Source organism: Falco rusticolus, chromosome 13 (genome assembly GCF_015220075.1).
Source record: "Falco rusticolus isolate bFalRus1 chromosome 13, bFalRus1.pri, whole genome shotgun sequence".
Lineage (NCBI taxonomy): Eukaryota > Metazoa > Chordata > Aves > Falconiformes > Falconidae > Falco > Falco rusticolus.
Genome location: NC_051199.1, coordinates 2,034,633 through 2,056,735, shown reverse-complemented (window position 1 = coordinate 2,056,735; position 22,103 = coordinate 2,034,633).

Here is a 22,103-nt window from a genome sequence, read left to right as displayed (position 1 = left end):
TGAATTGTCTGTCCTTAGTGAGGCAGATGGGACAGATGTTGGCAACGTCTCCCGGGGAAGCGCTGAAGAACAGACTGAATGACAGTGTTTGACTGAAAAAGGGCTAAAAGGAATAGGGAAGTGGACCGGCTACCCTTGTCTTTGCAGAAATGTCAGAACATTTAGGAGTAAGCCTGGAGGTGAGGAGACAGCATGCGGGCTTTGGAAGAGAATATTGATCTGCTGGGCATGGTGAGTGAAGGATGATACCAGCAGCAGTGAGACAGTCAAGTTTCAGGTGAGAACAGGTCTGTTGGTGTGACAGGAGGCTTCAGTCTGTTGTGTTGGGTAAATATCACGTGTGGAGTTTCTCTTTTGATGCATAAGCTGCTGTTTTCATGGAGCAGCTGGACAGGACACCCCCCAGAAAGAAACCAGTTCATCTTGGTCCTGGACACGCATAGGACCAGCTGTGAAATTCCTGGGGAGCTGCTGTGTACCAGCCACCAAACGGCGCTTGTGTCTGGAGCCCTCGCTGGTGCGAAAGAGCAAAGGCCCGGGGGTGGGGAACAAGCAGTAGAAAAATCCCACAACTGAAAACCCAAACTGAACTTGGCGGTTAAGTTTGAAAAGCGGAACTGCGTAAAAACAAAAGCAATTTAATGAAAAAGGGACTGTCAAGAAGGTAACGTGCCCTGAGGTTCTGTTTGCAGGACTCCGTGCCTGGCTGAGGGCTGGCCAGAGGGCTAAAATCCAGGCCCTGCAGGCCCGTGTTCAGCTGGCAGGGGTTTGCCGTCAACAGGTGAAAGCAGGTCGGGGTATTCCTGACGTTCGGGGGCACATCACGCTCCCGCGTGGGTATCGCTGCTTCCACCAGAGGCCTTCGGTGGTGCTGCGGTGGGGCCACAGCAGCGGGCAGAGGGAGCGCAGGGTGGGCACGGGGAGCAGCAGGGGCACTGGGAGCGAGCAGCAGGGTGCCCTGCCCCGAACTGGGAGCATCTGCAGCCGGGAGGTGCGGGCAGGGGGGAGGCAGGGCTGCTGCTGCCCAGGAGGAGAGCAGCACCCCTCCGGCCCCGCTCGTGACGCACATGTTGTGTGCTTCATTGTGCTCAGACTGGTGGTGTCTGCTCCGTGAGCCCTGAGGGAGGGTTTCAGGCAGAGTAGCGCTGGTTTTAGTTTCGCTAGCTTTAAACCTTCAGTTTTCTTTGAAGAGGAGGATTTTGAGAAGGAACAAAGTGCTGGCAGCTGATGGACAAGCAGTGTTCCCTGTGTTGCAATATTCAGGCTCCCAAGAAGCATCAGTCACTAAGGGCAAGGTTGTGTAAAAATTATTTCATTTTACATAATAAAGAAACGTGTGGTTGAGGCTGCCTTGCTGAAGGGTTATAAGAGCAGGGGGGGTTGGTGGGGTATCAAGGCAGCCTGGACGGTACAGCCAACGTCTAAGGGTAGAGCTGACATAGCAAAGGGCATCAGCAATGAAATTGCTACTCAGGGATGGGGAACAGTAGAAATCAGTGTCTGCCTTCGGCAAAAGGGCAGAGGGGAGAAAAATGACAGAACCCGTGGTTTAGACGCCTAGATTCATTTAACTGCTCTGTTCCACACTTCTGCCACATTAAAGAGCTCCCTCAAACTCCTGAGACCTTGGTTTCCCCTTCAGAAAGCACCAGCCTGTGTCACAAGGGTGTTGTGCAAAGGAAAAAAAGAAGAAAACCAGTAGTTGCTCCCAGCTTCTAGTCAGAGTTATTTGTTAATTGGTAATGGCACAGGGGCGAAAAAAATGTGAAGAGGGAATTGCTGATGGCTTCTTTGGGAGTAGCTGGAGGGGGAAACCTGTACTGCATCTCCAAGTGGCCCTTCCATAGGGTGCCATCATAAATTAACTGCCAAATTTTGCTTCCAAAACAAAGGAGCGGGTTATTAGAGGGACTTGAGATGAGAGACAGTTGCCCTTGAGCTTGTTATAACAACACACTGGGATGATGAAAACCTGTTGACAAACTTGCTAGTAAAACTATTTTCATCTGAGTTGGTCCTCTCTCCAGGCAGGATGACGCTGGCAGCTGAGTTACGGGTCCAGCTGGTCTCAGAAAATGCCGTTTGCGGTGGGGGATTGCAGCAGCTCGGTGTGAATCACAGCCATCTCCATCAAAAGAGGCGCTCAGGGTCAGTCTGTCCAGCAGCAATCTCAGCTGCTTGTAGCTGTTGTTCTTGGGGCACAGGTTAAATGTCAGGCTACTTCAGGTCAGTCACCTTTCCTTCTCCGATGTTGTTTTAAACAGGGATATCTTGGTCCTCTCTGCAGAGACTGTTCCTAGCTTTGTTTTGGCAGTGTTGGAATATGACAACGTGGGTTCTGGAAAAAGCTGTTAATTCCAGCTCTGCTCAGCATTTGGGGAAAACAGTTTTGTTGTATGTCAGAGCCAATTTTGGGTTTCTGCAGGGAGTTCTTGTGCCTCGGGGAATCTGTGGTGATGTGTGCTTGCCTCCTCTGCACTGATGCAGCTTGGGATGCTGTTGGCTGCTGCCCAGTCTCTCTCTCCGCAGTGCCAGCTTTGCAGAACATCTGACTGTGCACGCAGCTTGGGCCTTGGCTTTTTGGTTGTGCTCTCCAAAGACTCAGCCAGAAGGGCGTACTTGGGAGCAACGTGAGCACTTCTTCCTAGAAACACAGGGCTTCCCTGGGTCAGAACAAACTGCCCTCACATTGATGTCACAAACCTTAAGACGTGTGCTCACTTAGGCTAGGACCGTCTCTGTAGCAGACTGTTTCTTCCAGTTGTGACAGTGGACCCCCAGCGTGATTCGTGGACCTGCAGAGGAGATGCTTAGTGTTGTATTTGCTGCGTGAATTTGCATTTTAATTCAGTGATGGTGCTGGTGGGGCCATGTCTTTTCCACCCTCCCAGTGGGGGTTATGCCAGCTCACCTCTTCAGATGCTTTGATGCTTTCCTTGGAACATCTTCTTTTTATTGTTTGGCTTTAGTAAATGAATCTATCAACCCTGCCAGGATGTGCACAGAGTCTTGGCAAAAGGCTGATTCTTTTGGGAGAGCTCAGTGATAAAAATTCACCTTTCCACTCTGACCTGTTAACAATTTTGGTATTTGTCTCGGGCAAATGTTGAAGTTAAGGCTGTTGTTCTGTTCCTTGTAGGAAGTTAAGGAATACAGTCCCATTCCCTTGTATGTTAAAAATTACCGCCCCAGTTAGAGATTTCGGAACAGCCATACTGGGGCAGATCAAGGGTCCTGGTCTTCTCCTCAACCCTGGTCAAAGCAGATGTATGGAGAGGAGGAAGAGCAGGGCAGGCTTGTGCAACACATCCTTTTGAGACCTCTTGCAGCATCCAGCCCTTTCCAGCTTGCATGATTTTCCAAGCCAAATGACACTTCTGTTTACTAAGACATTAATTTCTCTTGTCCAATCTTCTCTTGAAACCCTGTGTGTGTTTAACATCCTCAACATTCTGGAGCGAGGAGCTCTGCAGCTCAGCTATTGAGTGAAGAATTATCTTTTTCTGTTGGTTTTTTTTTTTGTTTTGTTTTGTTCTTTTTTGCTCTGAACTTGCCTTCTCATCTCCTTTGCCCTGGAGCAGCTGTAGCATAGGAGGCTGTGAGCATGGCCCCCTCTTGAGTGTGAAGAGCTCTGGATATCTAAGTTGCCCATTTTGCAAGGGCTGGGGGCCGTAGATGTGCACACAGTTCCTGGTGCGGTTGAACTGGAGATTTACCTAGCAGGGTAAGCAAATGTGATGCCTTCCCCCCACCCCCCACCCCCCCACCCCCCGATCCTTTCTGCACAACACCTCACGCTGTTTCCTGCTGAGGAGTGGCCTGATGTTTTCATGGAGCACTGGAAGTACACGACGTCTTTGGGGATAAACTAAAACGCTGTTTCTAATACCTGGTTGCAGAGCTGCGTTAGGATTGCCCTTTTTCCTTGTGTAACACTCATGTAATGAGTGCATCTCATCATGAACAATTATCTGTATTGGAAAGCTTAAGTATGACTCCCAAACAAGTTAAAAACAAAACAAAACACTTTCAACAATAATAAAAAGCTTAATGACCTTGGTTGTACATGCAGAGCTCTAAGTTTTGAAACAAGAAGGGACTTGTGGATATTGTCTCTGAGTCTATAGAAACACATAACTCTTTCAAAGATCCTTTGTTCCTTTGGATAGCGAGAGCCACTCTGGGTGTGTTTCTCTAATCTTGAAATCTGTGAGCTTTTAAGAAAAAAATTAAGTTAATTAAAACAATTTTTACATTTATTCTTAGGCGCTTCTGAGTGTGGTACCAGACTACATGGTTGCCTATAGATTTCTGTCCTTACATAGTGATCACTAAAAAAGCAGTAATGTTTTTACCACTATCCCCTCCCTAAACCTCTGCTTGCTTTGGAACAGACCAGTTTGGTGTTTCAGTTTTAGTGGATTATATCGTATTTCTCAACATGTCTGCGCAATAGACGCTGAATCCCAGCAGGGGAATTTGGAACCATAGGAAAGAGAGGTGGGTGGAGGGCGCGTTAGGCAGTCGTCCCTCCCATGAATATATTTCCTCTTTGCAAGTCGTTGATGAGATGCCGTGTAGCTGCAGGAAGCTTGAGTGCTGCCACTTCTGTTTTATCTTGTTCCTGCATCCTGGCAAAGTTCATCTGACTTTAACTGGTGACGGGCTCACATTTTCTTCCAGCTCCCTGGAGCAGAAACTGTTCGTCCCCTTGCTCTGCTGGCATCGGTGAAGATGTGCCTCCAGCTGGGTGCAGCAGGAGCCCTGGTGGTTGGACCCCCGTAGTCAGCAGTGGTGTGGAGCAGCTGTATGTTGTCCTGTGCTGGTGCAGGCCCCGGGCTCCCCAGCTGTCCGGCCAAAAGCCTGTGGCTGGGCTGTCCCCAAAGCTGGTATCTGGCTGGTGTGTGCACAGCACCTCGTCCGTGTTCATCCTGCTGTGCTGGCCCAGGCAGAAACCCACCTGCTTGCTCCTCAGCCAGGAGCAGCATCTCTTTTTACTGCTTTAAAAGTGAATTTGGGCTGCTTTCATCTGGTGGGGATGCCTAGCAGGTCTCTAAGGCTCAGAAGCCTGAGGGTTTCCTGGCTCTCCTGTCCCTGCACGGCCAGGTTGCTCCAGGGACAAGAGCCCACACTTGGTGAACTGGTGTTACTGCCCATGACAGCCCAGCACAGCGTCCCTGTGAGCTCTGCAAGAGCAGAGGGGAAGCTACAAAGCATAAAACTGCCAAATTACCATTCTTAGCATTTCTTCAAATCCTGCTTTCTTTAAAATCCCAAGGTTTGGAGTCCTGTCCTTACGTGAACATATCTCAAGGTACTGCAGCAGGTTTCTAGCCCTGAAGAACTGAAAACTGGAAAGCAAATGGGCTCTAACAGGGGAGATGTCTTATTTTCACCCTGGCATAAAAAGTCTTTAATTTTTTTTTTTCCATGTTGAAGGAAAAGTGTTTTCAGTCACACGTGGAGTATGTACCAGTAACATGTAAATCCTTCAGCTTCGCCCCAGTTGCTTGGACAGCACTAGTACAGGAAATCAGGAAATTGTTGCTGCTCAGTGTTCAACTGCAAAAATACTGTAATCTTTTGATACCATTTGGTGGAGGAAGTGGTTTTAAGTGTTGATTAATTGCTTGGACTTGAGGGGTTTTTTTTTGTCTTGAATGCTTTAATTTCCCAATCTCAAATTTTCATTCTTTCCCTGTGCAAGACACTTGCTCAGGCCACCCACTTCGTTCAGCTGGTGTGTCTGTCTGTTGTTGCAAAACCCTACAGCCTTTCCAGGAGCTGCAAGGTGTAACTCAAAAGCCACAGGAGGAGAAGCATCTGTGTGTGTCTCCTTGCTAGCAGCAGATGATGCTTATCCTTGGGGATTACATGTCCTGGGAGGGGGGTGGTTTGTCCTGAAGCTCTCCCCTCAGGGGATTTCTGCTGTCAGGCCGCGTTTGGAGCTGCTTCAGGAGTTCCTCCTTTGGGAAATCCACCCCTAGGATGCTTCAGGCTTGCTGTGCTGCTGCCAGCGGTGAGGGCTGAGCTGAGCACGTGCCATGGGAAAGGGATGCCCTGCAGCATCCCTGTGCCTTGTAAAGCAAAGCCCTTGTTCCCCAGCTGTGCCTGTAGGCAGGTGATGCTCCAAGTGGTCCCTAAAGGTGAAGGAGGGGGAGAAAAGGCTGGACAGGGTTCCCCCTTCTCCCACCCCGCTGTGAACGCACGTTACCCAGCAAGGGGTACAGCGGGGAGCTGATGTGTGAATCCTGCAGGGCTGATGGGAGGTGCTGTAGAGCAGTGTCTTTTCCTTGTCTTTTTCTTCGTGACTCTGTGAATCCTCTGCAAGATTTGGCTGTGGGCATCCCACCCCATGATTTGCTTCATTAGGGATCTTTTGGGATAAATTATTTTGTAATTGAGCCATGCAAATATGTCAAATAAGCTGTAAATGCTTTTTGCTTGTGTGGGCCCTTAGCGTCATGTGTCATTCCCCTGCCAAGAGATCTAAAATTTTTGAAGCCCTTTGGTTCTCTTTGGGGAGGGCAGCAGGCAGGAGGAAGGGATACCCAGGTCCTTGTGTACCTTGTGCTCTGTGCTGCCCTGGGGCCACGCAGGGCACTTTTGCCCTGCTGGGCTTCATCCTGGTCCTGCTGCAGAGGGATTAGTGCCACCAAAGGCAAATGAACTTGCTTGATATCTTCAACACTTGCTTCCCCTTTGCAGTTTCTGCCAAGCAGCTGTCCCTTTGGGAGGCACATGGCAGCCTGGCAGGCTCCAGCCCTGCAAAGCCGCGTTGCCTTGCTTGTTTAAACAAAGGCAGGTGGCTAACGTGGTCAGAGAAGGAAGCGCTAGTGATGCTCAGAGGTCAGCCTAAAGAAAATAAAGGGATGGGAGCTGTAACCTTTATGGTAAGGGCCTCCTAAACAAAACAGCTTGCTCACCAGTCTGAATCTTTGGCAGGTCTTGGAGAGAGGTGGGAGCAGCTGGTATACCTTCGGTGGCCCACAGGGAAGTTCCATCGGTCGTGGAGAATGGTGCCACATGCCCTGGCCAAACAAAGCACCACCTGGGTGGCAGCATCTGAGGTAACAGCAGGCAAGAGGGTTTACTGGTTGAAGGCACCTGGTTTCTGAGATCCCAGGACTGTCACGACCTGGAGTGAAACTTGTTTTACGTTACCCTCTGCCCCTGGCACAGATGTGAGAGTCCCCAGAGATGTTTTGCTTCCGTAATGTCCCCCAGGCTTCCAGCACAGCACTGAGTAACCTGTCCTTGCTGCTGCATCCAGGGCCGCTCCAGGACCATCAGGAGCAGAGCAGTGAGGATGCAGCAGCACCTTCTGCATGTCGGGTCCTGGACCATTTTGTGCCTCTCGTGCTGGGTGCAGTCCCCTGTGCTGTGAACACAACCCAAGAAACATCTGCGAGAGCGGTGGGGCTGGTGGGGGCAGTCTGCAAGGAGGCAGCACGGCGGTCCCCACTCTGCAAGGAGTGTGGGAAACGTGGTCCCCTCCTAGCATCTCTCTGAGCTGCCCCCGCCATGCAGAGAGGCCATCGGCTTTCCCTCGGGCAGAGGGATGCTCCCACCTAGCAGCGCTGAGACTGGTCAGGTCTGGGCTCGGAAGAGCTGGCAGATGTCAACGGCATCGCCAGTCCGGGCCCGGGGGACCTCCCTGCTGTGACCCTGGAGAGGCACACGCTGTGCCAGATGCAGTGTTCTCCCGGTGTCCCAGCGGGAGGGAGATGGGGCTCACGTCAGCGGGATGGTTTCACTCTGTGCTCAGGGATAAGGGAGAGCTGCAGAACATCCTCCATGGTAAATTGTTTGGCAACTGTTCCATTATTTGCTGACAAAGATAAGGCCAGCATGAGCTCACAGCGCGGAGACACTGCTGTGCACGGGGGCTTTATACAGCTACAGAGACATCACTCTTGCGCAAGTCCTGGCTGAATGAAAACAAACTGTATTGCTTCCTCTTTCCTTCATCTCTCCCTGTACATTTAGTGGAAATGCTGATTTTTTAAAATTTTTTTTAATGGGCTGAAGTCAGTGTTACCACAGATTTTGGTTAAGCTTTTTCCTGGAAAGCTGTGCCCTTAGAGAAGGAGGGTCTAGCGAAGGCTTGGGCTCTGCACGGGTGCTTCAGAGGAGGTGGCGCTGGTATGGCCTGGCAAGGGCTGAAATTGGTCCATCTCCTGGGGCCAGCAGGAGAACTTCAGCCGAGAAGTTGGAGGAAAACTTGGGTCAGCACAAAACGCTTGTTGATGTACACTTGATATATTTTTTTAAAGATGGCAAACCCCGTGGGCAACATGAGGGAAGCATGGAGTTGGATCTGGGGAAATTCAGATAGCACTGAGGACACACAGGGAGGGCTGGGGAGCTGCAAAGGTCCCGGCCCAAGTGACACAGCCCCGGGGTTTCGGTGGCTGGCTGCCACCTGTCTGCACCGCGCCCCGGGATGGAGCCTGGTGTTTACTGAACGGCTGTGTAAGGGTCTGGTCCCTCCCTGTACCGTCTTTATACAGGGAGGGATCTCCATCCAGGGAGCTGTGCGGGCACAGAAAGGCCTCTCTCGGCATCAGTGGTGGGGTGGGTGCTCTGCGGGGGTGCTGAGGACCTTGCAGTGACCCAAAGCCCAGCGGGGAGGACAGAGCTGGGCTTTGCATTGTGGTGCAGCGGGTCTTACTTGCAGCTCTGCCTCGGCGAGGGGCTGGCCCGTTCACTGCATCTTGCTTTGAAAAATTTTGCCCTGGGCTTTTGGTGGCAGCTGCTGCTCTTCCCTGCACTAGAGGTATCATGGTCTGCAGGCCTGGTGGTCCCACACCTTTTATTTCCCCCCCCCCCCCCCCCATTATGTAGCTGTTGTTGGGACCCCCCCCTTATGGCCCTGTTGAGTTTTCTCACTTGTGGCCAATTCTGGCAGCAGCCCACCTTGCCGTGCTGCTGGCGATGGTGTCCTTGTTGTACATCTCATCGGTGGGTCATCTGCTGCTCTGCTGGTGGACTAGTACCTCAGCAGAAGATGCCTGGTGTTCCTTTGCACTACTTCTGTGGCTGGGCAAGGAGCTGGCAGCTATAGCTGTGTTAGCAGCTCTGCTCTTCTGCTGTTGTCCTCCCCCCGCCCTAGGCTTCGGAGGCCAGCGGCCCTAGTGACGTTCCTGCAGAGAGGAGGGCCTGGCTGTTGACTCGTGACATTGTCCATCCCTGTTGCCATCCCACCTCCTGGGGGGAACCTGGTGGGAGAGATCAGCTCTGACGCAGTAACGCTGGTGGGACTGGCGCCCTGGGAGAGGAGCAGCACACCACCAGGCACTTACAGAAGCTGGGGCTGAATACAGACACTTCACATGGGTTCTCAGCCAAGCCCTGGGGCTGTTCCTGGTGTGGGTTGGGAGCATCTTGACTGAGAAGCACACGACAAAGGTCTGCGGTGTCAAAACTGCCAGCTTAACACTCTGCAGAGCAATCTGGCGCGGTGGTGACAGCGCGGTGGGGGAGCGGAGCTGGCTGAGGTTTGGCTGCCTGCCTGCCTGCGCACGCTGCGGTGCCATGGGCCACTGCCTGCGGGGTGGCAGAGGCAGCCTGGCCTGTGGGTGCACACAAGGCTGAGGTGTCTGGGGCACAGCAGAGCTGCTCGCAAGGCCACCCGTGTGTGAGTCACTCCAGCACCATCTCCGCCGGCACAGGCAGAGCCGTGACCGCTGGTGAGCGGTCTGCCGGGATGGGTCGCAGAGGGCAGAGACGGGGGGGTTAGGGGGGGGTTTGGTTTTGTTTGGGGGGGGTGGGGTGTTCCTCTTGGTGGAGGTGGTGCAGAGCATTTAGGGTATCCCATCAGCCGTGGGCAGATACTCCATGCAGGTGGGCGAGTTGTGGTTGTCCTGACTTTGGGTTGCTTCTTCCATCTGAGCCTCTGGTCAGACCTTTCTCCTTGAGTGGTTGCCTTCAGTGCAGCCCCTCCTAACGCAAGTCGTGCTAGATGCCCTTGCCTGATGAAAATAGAACGGTGACCTCAAGGGTTTTCCTTTGAGTGTGTCTTGAGGGAGAACAAATGGGAAGGACTTGAACAGGCCATCTGCTCCCCTCCCATCCGGCCATGCTGGGCCAGGCCCTGTGATAACGTTGGGTGAAAGGCAAAGCGTGCCAGGAGGTCTGGCTTGAAGGGCATGAGAAGGTGCAGCATCACAGGGTAGGGGCCTCTCAAATCCCACCAGACCAGGGACTGGTCTTGGGGAGCAGAAGTCAACAGAGCCCATGAGAAACTGCTGTCCCTCCCAGCCTGCTGGCCCTGGAGCAGCTCCTGCCCTGGGCCACCTCTGCCTTCTGCTCTCGGTAGATCTCCTGGAGCCCACCTCAGCGGGGCTGTAGGGCAGGGACCCCAGCAAACATGGCCAGTCTGGATTGGGTCTGACCTCCCCAGCTCCAGGGCCCAGGACAGGTGTGGAGAAGGCAAGCATGGGAGTGGTGTGCACCCCCCGAGACCCACAGATCAGCTGAGCCGACTCACGGAGAGCAGCGAGCCACTGACCGGTGGCTCCTCCAAGCTGTGTGCCTCGTTAAACCCTGAGGTGGGAGGGTGCCGTAGCGTTCAGGGCTGCTTCTTCAAGGCCATGTCCTCCTTCCTCAGAGCTTTTGGGGGCTTTGGGGCAGGATGCTCTGGATTTGGTCCAGCTGAGCTGCCCTGGGTTCTGCCCCACTGCCCTCCCCTCCTCCTCTTCCCTGGGGAAGCATGGGCCAGCCTGTGTCACTTCGCAGTGTCACCATCATTAGTGGCAGGACCTCATCAAAGGATGTTCCCTTGGGCAGCCTGAGTTATGGGAGCCCTGGCCAGTGCAAGCAAGGGGTCACCGCAGCCTCGCTGTCCTGCTGCTGCCCCAGGGGTCTGGGTGTTCCCAGCCTGGGGGAGGGGGCAAGATCTGGACACTGTGCTCTTGTCCCCAGGCAGCGATGTTGGTCTTGCCTGGATGAGCCAGATGCTTTCCTCGTGCATCTGGTGAGACTCAGCTTGTCAGCGGGCTCCTGGAGCAGGAGCGGGCACACCTCCTGTGCTGCAGACACGCCAGGCTGGGAGATCCTCCCAGCAAGCAGGGCACGAGCCCAGCAGGATTTGTAGTTCATGCTGGAACTGTCAAATCCTGGTGTGTTCATATCTCTGGGCATGGTAGATGGTGTTCCTTCAACCTCAGGTGCCCTCCTGGGTTTGCTTGGTTGGTTGGGAGGAAGGCTGGTGCTCTGCTTTTCAGTTTGGGCTCAGCTCTGGTTACGGGGATGTTTCTGCCTGTCTGCTGAGGGCTCCCAGCCCCAGCTGTGTCCAGGTCGAGCCCAGCCTGGGAGCCAAGTGGTGAGGAAGGGAGTTACCATAGGCAGTGCTGGGTGACCTCTGTGTTTGCGGTCCTCTTGCCTTTGTTTTGGCAAAAGGCAGGTCCTGGCAGCTCTGCTGGCAGCGAGGCACCGTGTGCCAGTGGCCAGACCGGGAGGGTTAGCGTGCAAAGCCGGGACCATGGGACGGTCAAGCATGACAACTAGGAGCAGCTCCCATCCCATTCCCAAGGTCCAGCTGCTCCCCAAAGCTGGTGCCAGCCTGGCTGTGTCCCATGCCCTCCCTGATGCCCAGGCTCTTGCCGCGGGTCAGGACCGTGTGTCCTGCAGATGTCCGTCTGCCCCAGGAGAAGCCCCCGTCTAACCCTGGGGCTGAACCTCTCGAGGTTTCTGTGGAGTGAGGACTTGGCTTGGGCTGAGCCACACCTCGGCAAGAGGCAGCATGTCATCGCCTCCGTCCCTGCCCTGGGCAGAACAGGGAGGGATCGTGCCCCGGGCCTGTTCCCGGCACTGTGCATCTCTTGGCATGCAGGCTAACCTTCTACGTGGGCTGGAGCCACGAGCCACCAGCGCCAGGGCTCTGCTGCTTCCCAGCCCTGCGTGGGGCAAGGGGTGCCCTTGCCCTGGGGGGGTCCTGCTGGGCACACACGGGGGGTCCGCCGAGCCCCATCGGCTGCCTGGGCATGACTTGGCCCCCGCTGAAGCTCAGGTTAGGTCTTGTGTCCAGGTGCAGGCAGCTGGGTTGATGCAATGTGCCTGTTCCTGCTCGGCGGGGAATGTTGCTCACCTGCCCGGGGAGGCACACGTGCTCGCATGGCTGGGTGCTGCCTGCCAAGCCTTAATCTCCATTGTTTGACAGCTGGCACTCGGCTGACGTCAATCCCATGGCTCTGGGGGCTTTTTGGGGAGGAATGGGCAAGTCTCCGCATACGTGTGCTTGCAGGCTTAGCAGAAAAACATCGCGCTGAAACCACAGAGGGAGAGGGGGGAGAAGAAGAAGAAATGCAGAGGGGGACACAGCTCTGAGGGATGCTGCCCGTCAGCAGTATGGCCCAGCCCTGGGAGCTGCTGCCTGACTCACACCCAGGTCTGCCTGGTTGGGCAACATCCCTGATGGGGGGCAAAAATGCCACCTTCCACGTTCAGCTCGCTGGGAAGCGCTCCTTGGTTCCCTTCTCCTGCCCGTGCTGAGGGTCCGTATGTGCCCTGGAAGCATCTCGCCTGCCTCTCTGGTCCCCTCCCGCCAGCTGAGACTGCTGGCACGGGCGGCTGCACGTTGTCTCTACTGCTGCTCTGCTCTTGTTCTTGTCTCAAGGCCTAGAGCAGAGGTCTGGTTTTGTCCCGTCCTTTATAATCTCATTAAAGAAGCTGTTCAGCCCTGTCCGGGTTGTGCCAGCTGTGGGACGTTGCTGTCCTGCCTCAGGGGGGCATTTCGGGGTACTCCCTGGGAGCTGTGCCCAAGTTGCTTTTGGCATTGGCCATCTTATGCTCAGCCCTGTTGTGTTTCTCCTGGAGAATAAGTTTGAGCAACACCCTCGGTCTGCTATGGACTGATCCTTCCTCCATGCATCAGCAGATATAAAGGGTGACCACACTGCCCATGCCGCTCTGGGGAAGGCTGAGCACCCGTTGTTGCTGCTTGCAGGAACAGTCTGGGTCCAGCTCCTGTGTGTCTGTCTTGCAAAGCCTTGCTTAGCTTTAGAGCCTGGAAAAGGCTCTCTGGGGAGTCTTGGCATGGAGACCACGGCTCCTAGGCTGAGCTGCTGACGCTTCTGCTTCCACTTGTGACCTTAAGAACACATCCTGATGGCAATTGTTCTCTGAGCTGGAAATCCTGTCCGCTCTGCCGCAGCACTTGTGCTCCCAAGCAGCTTGAGGTCTTCGGTCAATGCAGTCAACCCTTCCCGCAAGGGAAATTACTCTCGCCCGGCTGCTCGGTGGCAGCCACCTCTCTGGCACAAGCTGCTCTGCTCCCTGGGCTTGGCTGCTTGGCAGGACTAGTTTAATGCCCTTCGATGTTTTTCACTAAAAAAAATAAAAACAAACTGGGGAGTGAGGAGACAAAAGAGAAGGAAGCCAGGGGTTACCATAAGTAGCTTTGAAGGGATTTTTTTTTTTTTTCTTTCCTGGCTTAGAAAGCAACTTGGTGGAAATTGTCCTGAAGCTCAACCTGGGTCATACCTGGGATGTGGAAACCCTGAACGCCGTTTTGGGTCTGTGCATAGAGCTGAAAGCCCATGGCCAGGAGGGCCAAAGGACTCTAATTTGCTGCTTTGACTTCTCAAACCAAGTTGTTTTCTTTCCTTTTGCCCCACACCCCTAGAGAGTGTGAAAGCATGTAAGTAGCCATTGGAGCGGATTACTTAATGTCTTGACTTAGGTTGCCTTTTCGTTATGTTTGCACCACTGGCGTGGGTCTGTGTTCCTTCCTGACTATGTATTTGTGAGGCTTTGGAAACTGAAAGTTGGATGATATCCACCAGGCAAGAGTTTTAGCAAAGCATTTGAGTTTTCAGATCTCCAGAGAAATATATTGACTATTCCTTGGGAGGGAAAATAACGGTGATTGTGCCATGGTGCGTTTTTTTTGTAGAAAGCTGGATTCCTCGATGTGATTAGTCAAATCCTGTGATTCAGCCCTCCCCCAACAAATGAGGCATCCAGAAGTATGCATGGAGTTTCTCTTGCTTGAGTTTCTGGTCCAGAGGGTACGTTCAGACTGCATAACTCCAAGTTTTTCTTCATAGACCTAAAAACTGCGCTTGACCACCAAAAAACCTCCTTTGATCACTTTTCTTAAAACAGGGAGGCATCAAGAAAAACAGCATGTGAGTTCATAGCCCTAAGAAAGACAGCACGAGGCCATGGCAGCCTCTGGTGTGTCACCTTCTCTTGCCCAGCCCTGTGCCTCACCCGGCACCCTGGGGGTCAGTGGCACTCCCAACATTTTCTAGCTAATAACCCAGCGATACCTTCTGGCTAACGTGCCCGCCGAGGCTTCATGCGTGCACGTTTCTGTAGCCGGGGGATGAATGCTGGATGTAGGACACGCTCCAGCTGCCCAGTCTGCTTTGGAGACCCATGACCAGTTCTGACCGTTCAGCAAACAGTTTGATGAATATCTTGGCATAATTAACAAATAGGAGGAAATTACCATAAGTGTGCAAGAACCTTCCCTAGAAACCAAGCTGGGAAGACGTATGGGAAGTTACATGCACACCTTTAGCAAGACAAGGCTTAAGAGAAGAGGAGAGGTGATGTTTTGTTTAGAAATATTAATAAAAGATGTTGCTTGCTTCTATGGACCTGGTCCCACTGCTCTGATAATGTTGGTAAGTGCCGTGGTTTATCCGTGACTTAAGCAATCTGTGCTCATCTGAAGCATCAGGGAAGATGATACAGGGAACTGAGTGATCATGTTGGAAAGATGCAACCAGGAGTGCACAGGAGAGGAGGGTGACAATGGGATCAGATAGGTGTTTTCACATGCAAGCAAGGGATCAGTTGGTCTGGTTTGTTTTGGTTTTTTGTTTTTTTGGGTTTTTTTTTTTTTACATCCTTTCTCCTGGATTTTAGGGGCAAGGCTGTGGTATTTGCACACTTGGTCTTGGCATGGGAATGACAGCTAACGCCTCTTTTCCTGGCTGCAACCTCGTGAGATCACCATGTTACCCACAGGGGAAGTGTGGAAGGTCAACCGAGGTCCTCCTGCCTGTCCCACCTTATCCTACGCTCCCTTCCAAGACATTCTTCACAGACCATGGTGTTCTTCCCCAGCTGCAAAGCTGTGGCAATTACCTCTTCCTCTGTGAATTTGTATAGCCTCCTCTTGAATCCCTGTGAGCCCATTACGAAGTGGGATCTGTGCTTCAGGTTTTCTTTTTGGCTCATCTTTTGCGACCCCCTTGAACGCTGCAGAGGGTAACTTGCTGCTGGTGCAGGCAGGATTGCGGAGGCTGAAGGGGTTCTGGAGCGTTTCCTTTCCAAAACAGCCCCCAGCCTGGGTCAGGGCTGAGCCTGCGCCTGCCCCAGGAGGGCTGCCAGGCTTGGCGTGGCGCTCACGCGGGAGGGAGGATGGCTGAATCGCTTCCACTGTTGAACACCCGGGTCTTATCAGGATCTGGCTTTCTCTCTGAGTCACAGTGGCAGATGCAATCTCCCTGGTGGCCAGGGACCGGTGGTCCCAAACCCCTCTGTGAAATGCTGTCTGCCCAAAAGCTCTGAGATGCCCTCGACTGTTCACTAAGGAGCTCCCATTGCTTTGCTGGCCCCAGGAGACAGGAGGTGTCGAGAGTGGGTGGGTGGCTGGGATGGAGGGCACGGGCACGGAGGGTGCTTGCCAGGGCAGGCAACACGTGGTGGCTGGCCAAGCCCCACCTGCCCTCGGAGAGATTTCCTCAGCAGGTGGGTGGCCGGTGCTGGGCAGCACCGCTGATGGAGGGCCCGCGGTGAGGACCTGGTGCGTGCAGCTCAGAAGAGGTGCTGGGCTGGGTGCGCGGTGGGACCCGGGTCCCTGTTTGTCGATCCTGTCCTGGTTCGGAGAGCTTCTTCCTAACGGCTGAGGTGTGGTGGAAAAAGGATGTTCTGCTTTGCCAGCCACTAGCAACTGCCCGGTTGGCCATGAGGGCCAGCACCCCCAGATTTACGGGGTACCTGGTGCAGGTCTGTACTGGGAATAAGATGCCAGTTTTGCTTAAGGGCTGCTTGCTGCCCAGAGGTGATGGGCAGAGCCCAGGAGGAGGTTTGGCTTGGCTGTTCCCTCAGGAGCTCCCTCACCTTTCAAGGATACTGCGGCCAGACTGGAGAAGGGACTGAAAGCCTTTGACAGCCAGATTGGAAGTTGTTATCTTTTGTAATAGAGTTAGAAACCTGATTATTTTTGGTTATTTTATCTAGTTTTAATAGGGCTTCATCAGAAGCAAGCCTGCGTGAAGTCTTGCGTAAGCTCATCCAGCAGCCAATAAGGGAGTCAGGGCAGCTGAAAGCCTTCGGAGCAGCAACTGGGGAGGGAGAGCAGCTGGGATTGGGGAGAGGGGGTGCCCGGGCTGGAGCATCGGCTCCTTCCCTCCGCAGGCAGCGGTACCTCTTTGCTCTAAGCAACAGCCAAGGAAGACGAGGCTTCACATGTGCGTGGTGGTTGTGAATTCTCTGGGAACAGAGAAGGAGGGAACTGAGGGCATCAGCCATGGTTTGCCTGGCTTCTGTTGCCCTGAGAGGGGGTCTGTGCCTGGGGTGAGAGGGGACGGGCGGGGGGAGGCAGTGGCTGCAAGGGCCGTGGGATGGGGTGTAGGTGGCCTTGGGGAGAAGGGGACTGGTGTGACCGGAGATCTCTGCGGAAGGTGGGGCTACAGCAGGTCCTGTCCCAAACCAGCCCCACATGTCGGAGGGGTGGCGACCTGGAGATTTTTTTTTTTTTTTTCATTAAAAATTGTATTTTTTTCCATGGAGGGTGGACTGTGCAGAGCCTGAGATCTGAGGATCTGTGCGTTTTGGCTTCACTGTTGTTCACACCGGTCCCAGGCGTCTTGCTAGGCAAAGCCTGCCCAAGGCCGGGGTGCTCGCTGGTGCGCTCTGCCTGCGTGCCTCAGTCCTTTTGCAACGTGCAATTCCTTCTTCTTGTTGTTTCAGTTCTGGAAAGAGCACAGCTGGCACTGAGAACCCAGCCCAGCCTTTCTGCTCATGGCTCCCCCCGTTTTGGGCAGCCCCAGGGCGTGCGCAGGCAGTTTCCCCTCTCTTCTGCCGGAGCTGCCAGGCTGGCCAGCACTGACCCCAGTGTGCCACACTTGCCCTGCCCATCTGGAACGCGGGATGCCAAGAGATCCCCTTGATCGAGTTGCAGAGGGTTCAGGGATAATTCAGCTCCCCAAAACAGAGCGACTGAGCAGATGGAAGAGATGCAGAAGCATCCCAAGGAGAGAGGGGTGAGGAGGATCTCCCCATCGTTTGCTGCCTGGGCCACCAAGTATTGCCGGTGGCATGCTGCCATGTCCCTGCTGTCACGACGGGGATTGCAGGGAAACAGAGGCAGAGCTGTGGGATGCAGAGGAGGAAAGTAATGTATATAAGTACAAATTCACTGCAAACCAAGCTGCTTAATCCTCCTAATAACTAATAGCTTACCTCAGCGCTCATCCATTTCTCCAGGCCAGGGGCCGACATCTCCCTTGCCGTTTGCTTCTGAGAAATGGCCTTCCCTATAAACTGAGATCATCTGATAAGACTTACCGACTTAGTCAAAATTACTCCATTGCATTGTTTGTATGCCTGCATGGCTTTGGAGTTTTTTCTAGCAGAGAATGCATTTTGGGAGCAACCAATTTACCCTAAAACAGCCCTCCTCCACCCCCAAATCCAGCAGCTTTCAGGGAAAAAACAAAAGGTGGGGGACAACAAAAGGTGCACCCCTCACTCACCTGCCTGCCTGTTTCCTAAAACTGAAAAACTGGGTGCTGAAGGGAGGTCCGTACCCCCAGAAATTCAAGGCTCAGGTTGGTTGTACAGACTCTTTGCCAACCTGATTTCTTTAAGGGACAACACACAAAAAGCCTCGGTGAGAAGCTCTGGCCATCAGGGTAACCAACGTGAAAACCTGGTTTGGAAAAAGTTCTTTCTTCCTGCCTTTTAATAGTCAACTGCAGGGTGTTCCTGGTGGAGCACAAATATTTTCAACCGGCTAAATAATTATGTTTAATTAGTTCTCATTAAGGTGATGCCAATCCACCCGTCTATTTGGAAATTTGCTTAGCTTCTAAAATGGCTTGAAAACAATGAAGCAGGGAAAATATCCTACTCGCACTGCACTCATTTCCATCTGCCACAGAAAAGAAAGGACCACCAGACCCTCTGGGCTACACAGTGACTTTCCAGACTTGGCAAGAGAGGCTGGAGTGAGTTTAAAATAGCCCGTCTCCATGATGTGTTTTCATTTTTCCTCCCAAAGCAAAAAATAATGCTGGGATTTCTTCCAGTCCCTCACTTCCTAGAGGCGGCAGCATCTCAGCCCCGGTCCTTTGGGGATGCCAGATTCCTATGGTGACCCGTGGCTGCTGGGGCCACTGCTGGTGGCAGAGGCAAGATTGCAGCAGCAGCAGGGGAGTCTGCATCTCCGCCCCTGCTAACGGCGTGCAGGCGTTTCTTATCGCATCCCTGTGCGTCTTCCCGGCCCTGACCTGTTCGGTAAGTGGAGGAAGGATGGGGAGGTGATTTGCCCGCGGTCTGTGATAGTGGCAGCACAGATAACCGCCTGGCGTTAGTGGGATTTCTGCTCTGGCAGGCAAAGCTCAAGACACGCGTGAAATGAACATTTCAAACAGCGAGGCATAATAATTGCCCAGTGCGCAATGCTTAACCGAAAACACGGTGACATCCCTATCGCTCCATCTCTACGTCAGGACCGCACGCCCTTGTGCACCCCCTGTGCATTCCCCGTTTGCCTGGAGTCGGACCAGCTGGGTAGGATACAGGCAGCATCAGGCCAAACCGGGTCCAGGATCATGTTTCTGGATGAGGCCACCACCGGCCACCACTGGGAGGCAGGACCAGAAGGTGCTGGAGCCCCACTGCACGTAGGCATGGGAGGTGCCCACCCTGGTTGTGGAAACCCGTGGGATGTCCTGCTGGGGGACAGATGGGATTTCCCCTCTGGTGTCTGTTATGCTGTCTGCACCGTCAGGCTGGCATGAACGTGGCTGTAGTGGTAGATCCTTGGTCCTCACTTGCTGTGCTACTGGGTCACTGGTTTCCATTTCCATCCCTCTCTTTGCATCTGTGGCACTTGTTTCCAAGGTGTGTGTGCTCACACTGTGTTCCTTAAGTTCTGCCTGTTTTTTGGTCTCATTTCTGCTATTTTCCATTGTGCTGGAGCCCAGCGCATTCCCATTTAATTGGGGAGTTAAATTTGGTGGCAAAACGATGCCTCTTTGGACCCGCTTTTACCTGGGTGCATGCTTGGTTTGGGTCTCTGCTGCAATCACTGATTTCCATCACGAGTGCTGAATCCTCACCGAGGAGCACCCTTCTCACGAGTGTTTATTGTACACACGTATTGGTGGGAGTAAATAAAACCCAGCACCCAGATGTATACTTCCAGCTGTGTTAACCAACCTGGCAGCGTACAGCCACCTCTTCATCTGGTCCTGGTCCAAACCCTGTCAGCGATAAGGGGAAATTCCCCCGTCAGACAAACAGAGGAAACCATACCAGCATTCCAGTCATCCTTTCCAAAGACATTTTTGATGAAGGGCACACACCCTCTGTTTGAGCCTGACGAGTGTCCTGTTTACCTTTCTTCTTGGACTCCGCAGGCTGCAGGAGATGGTGAGAGATGTCCCAGTGTCACCTGGCCCAAGAAAAAGGGGAGTTACTCTGGGAAGGCTTGAAGTAAGACCCTGACCTGGCACTTGGAGTGGAGAAATGCCAGCAGTACAGGTGAGGCTTCCTGGGGTGGAGGTTGCGAAAGAGGGTAAGAAACATCTGAGACTTGGCACTGCGCGGTGGGGAAGGCTCTGCTGCAATGAGCTACTGCTCTTCTTTCCATCTTCTCACCCTGTATATGTCAGGTTTTCTCTGTGCCATAAGAAGATGCTGCTTCTGTGAAGTCGTGTTGTCTCGTAGATGGAAAGGGACTGTGTGCTGCAGGGGGAAACGCTGTCACGGAAACCCACCGGAGAGGTCTTGTGCTCCTGGCCAGTATGGCAGGGGCAGGAGAGGGGCTGGATTTGCCAGGGTACATTGTTGTGCAATGAATGACAAATTGCTTGTAGAAGGATCTTATCAAGCATACTAAATCAAACCCCAGATAAGACTCCAGGTCTTTATGTCCGTGCTGTTGACATGCGACACCCAGCAGTGCTTGCAAGATCAAGCTGGCAACCAAGGCACAGCATCCCCAACCCACCTGCGCGGCCCCAGGCAGCTGCAGCTGCACCAAACCCTCCCTGTTAAGCATCTTTAAACTGTTCCAGAGGCTGTTGGAACAGCCTACGCTCAGTGTGACCCCAGCCCCGCACCTCTTGCCCTGCAAGATTGTCCTTTACCTGCAGGAGAGCTCAGCCATACCCAGAAGCACCCAGGGAGGTGGCCACGGGCTCCTGGAGGGGAACAACCTACAGGGACACAGGTGGGAGAAGTGCAGCCCCCCAGCTCTCGCGGCTGGTGCCAGGGTGATGCCTTTCTCACCACAGGCACGTTAGGGGGCATGACCCACTGCCCTCCTGAAGGGATTTGGGTGCTGAAGATGAGGTTCCCATGGCTGGTCCTTCCAGGAGAGACGTTGGCTGTTGCTCAGCGCTCTACGAGTGGCTGAGCCTCTTATCTCTGGCGATGGAGGTCTGCACTGCGGAACGAGGAGTCCCGGGCCAGCTTCCAGCTGGGGATGCAAACAGCAGGCTGTTTACAGAATGATTTCTCCCGTTTCAGTGCTGGCGGGCTCTCTTGTGAAACATCCTGGCTGAACCAAGCCTGCGCTGATGCAGTGCGGGCTGTGTCCGGGGGTGCGGGCTGGAGGAGGCAGGAGACGGCCGTGGGGTCCTTGCCTGGGGAGCCAAGTCCTCCGTGAGAAGGGGAGGGCAGCTCGAACCCCTGCCCCTTTCAACACCTCTCGTGTTGAAGACCTGTGAGGAGGATGCTCGGTTTCTTGTATCAGGGATATAATACTTACTTTCCCAAACATCTGTTTCTTGGCCGTTACACGGCAGGCCAGGGCACCCCACCGCAGGGAAGGCCAGCTGCTTTGTCCGTCTGGATGGCACCACCTGCAGCGCAGGCAAGCTGCTGCCTGTACCCATCGCAGGTGCTTATTCAATGGGTTGTGTTCACACCAGGCTGTAAGCTTTCCCCCTCTTTCCTCCAGATTTAATTAACTGTTAAGGCCCGTTTGGTTTCTGCTTATGCCCAGCTTTGTATCGCACCCTTGGTGTCTTCTCTGAGAGTTCCTGGCTGACAGGACAAGTCAGCACTAGACTGGAAGGTGTGCCTGTCCGTGGGTCTTCCCCCACTTCTTGGAGGGGCAGCACCGTTCAAGGCAGGGCACTGAATCCGAACGAAAAACGGTGCCTCCCAGCCTGGGTCAAGCTTTGAGCCACAGCTCTTCGGTCCTTCTGTATCCCACAGCTCTTTGCATTGTGCCAGCAGCACCTGCCACTGCTTGGGGTGTCTCCCCGCCCTGAAGGCCATTGCTCTTCTGCTGGGTGGGATTAGGATCTTGTGCTGAGCGTCACAGGGACAAAGGCAGGCACAGCGGACCAGCCGTGCGTTCCTCTGAAAGGCGTGGGTTTCGAAGCAGCCCAGGAGTGGGTCAGGATTAGTGCTGACTGGCTCCATCGCTGCCCTGAAAAATCGCAGAGCGCCTTTGACAGGCGGTGGGGATGAGAAGGCTGGAGGGGAGCTGCTGGTTTTCAATGGCACTGTGTGTTCTGGCCCCGAGCTTGCCTGCACAGCCCCACTGTCCTCCCTGGTGGGCAGGAATGGAGCAGAAGTGGGTGCCTGGGGCTGGACTGGAGCTCAGCACGCACCAGGGCTGGCACCGGGCACGCGGTGGCCGGCTGATGCTCCATGGACCAGAACCAGCGGACACTTTCCCCTGCTCTTTCAGCTGGGATGTTAATCTGAGTGTACGCTCCTGGCCAGCAGTCAGCGCCAGCCACCTCTGCAAGAGTTAGTTTTTCTTCATTTGGATGAGTTATGAACCTGCTTGCTGCTGCTTGGATGGACCAAGTGACATCTCCACCCAGTTGCTGTTTGTGGGCGTAGAGGGGGGCTGCCTTAGTCTTAATTCCTTGCGGCATCTTCCCCTCCCACCG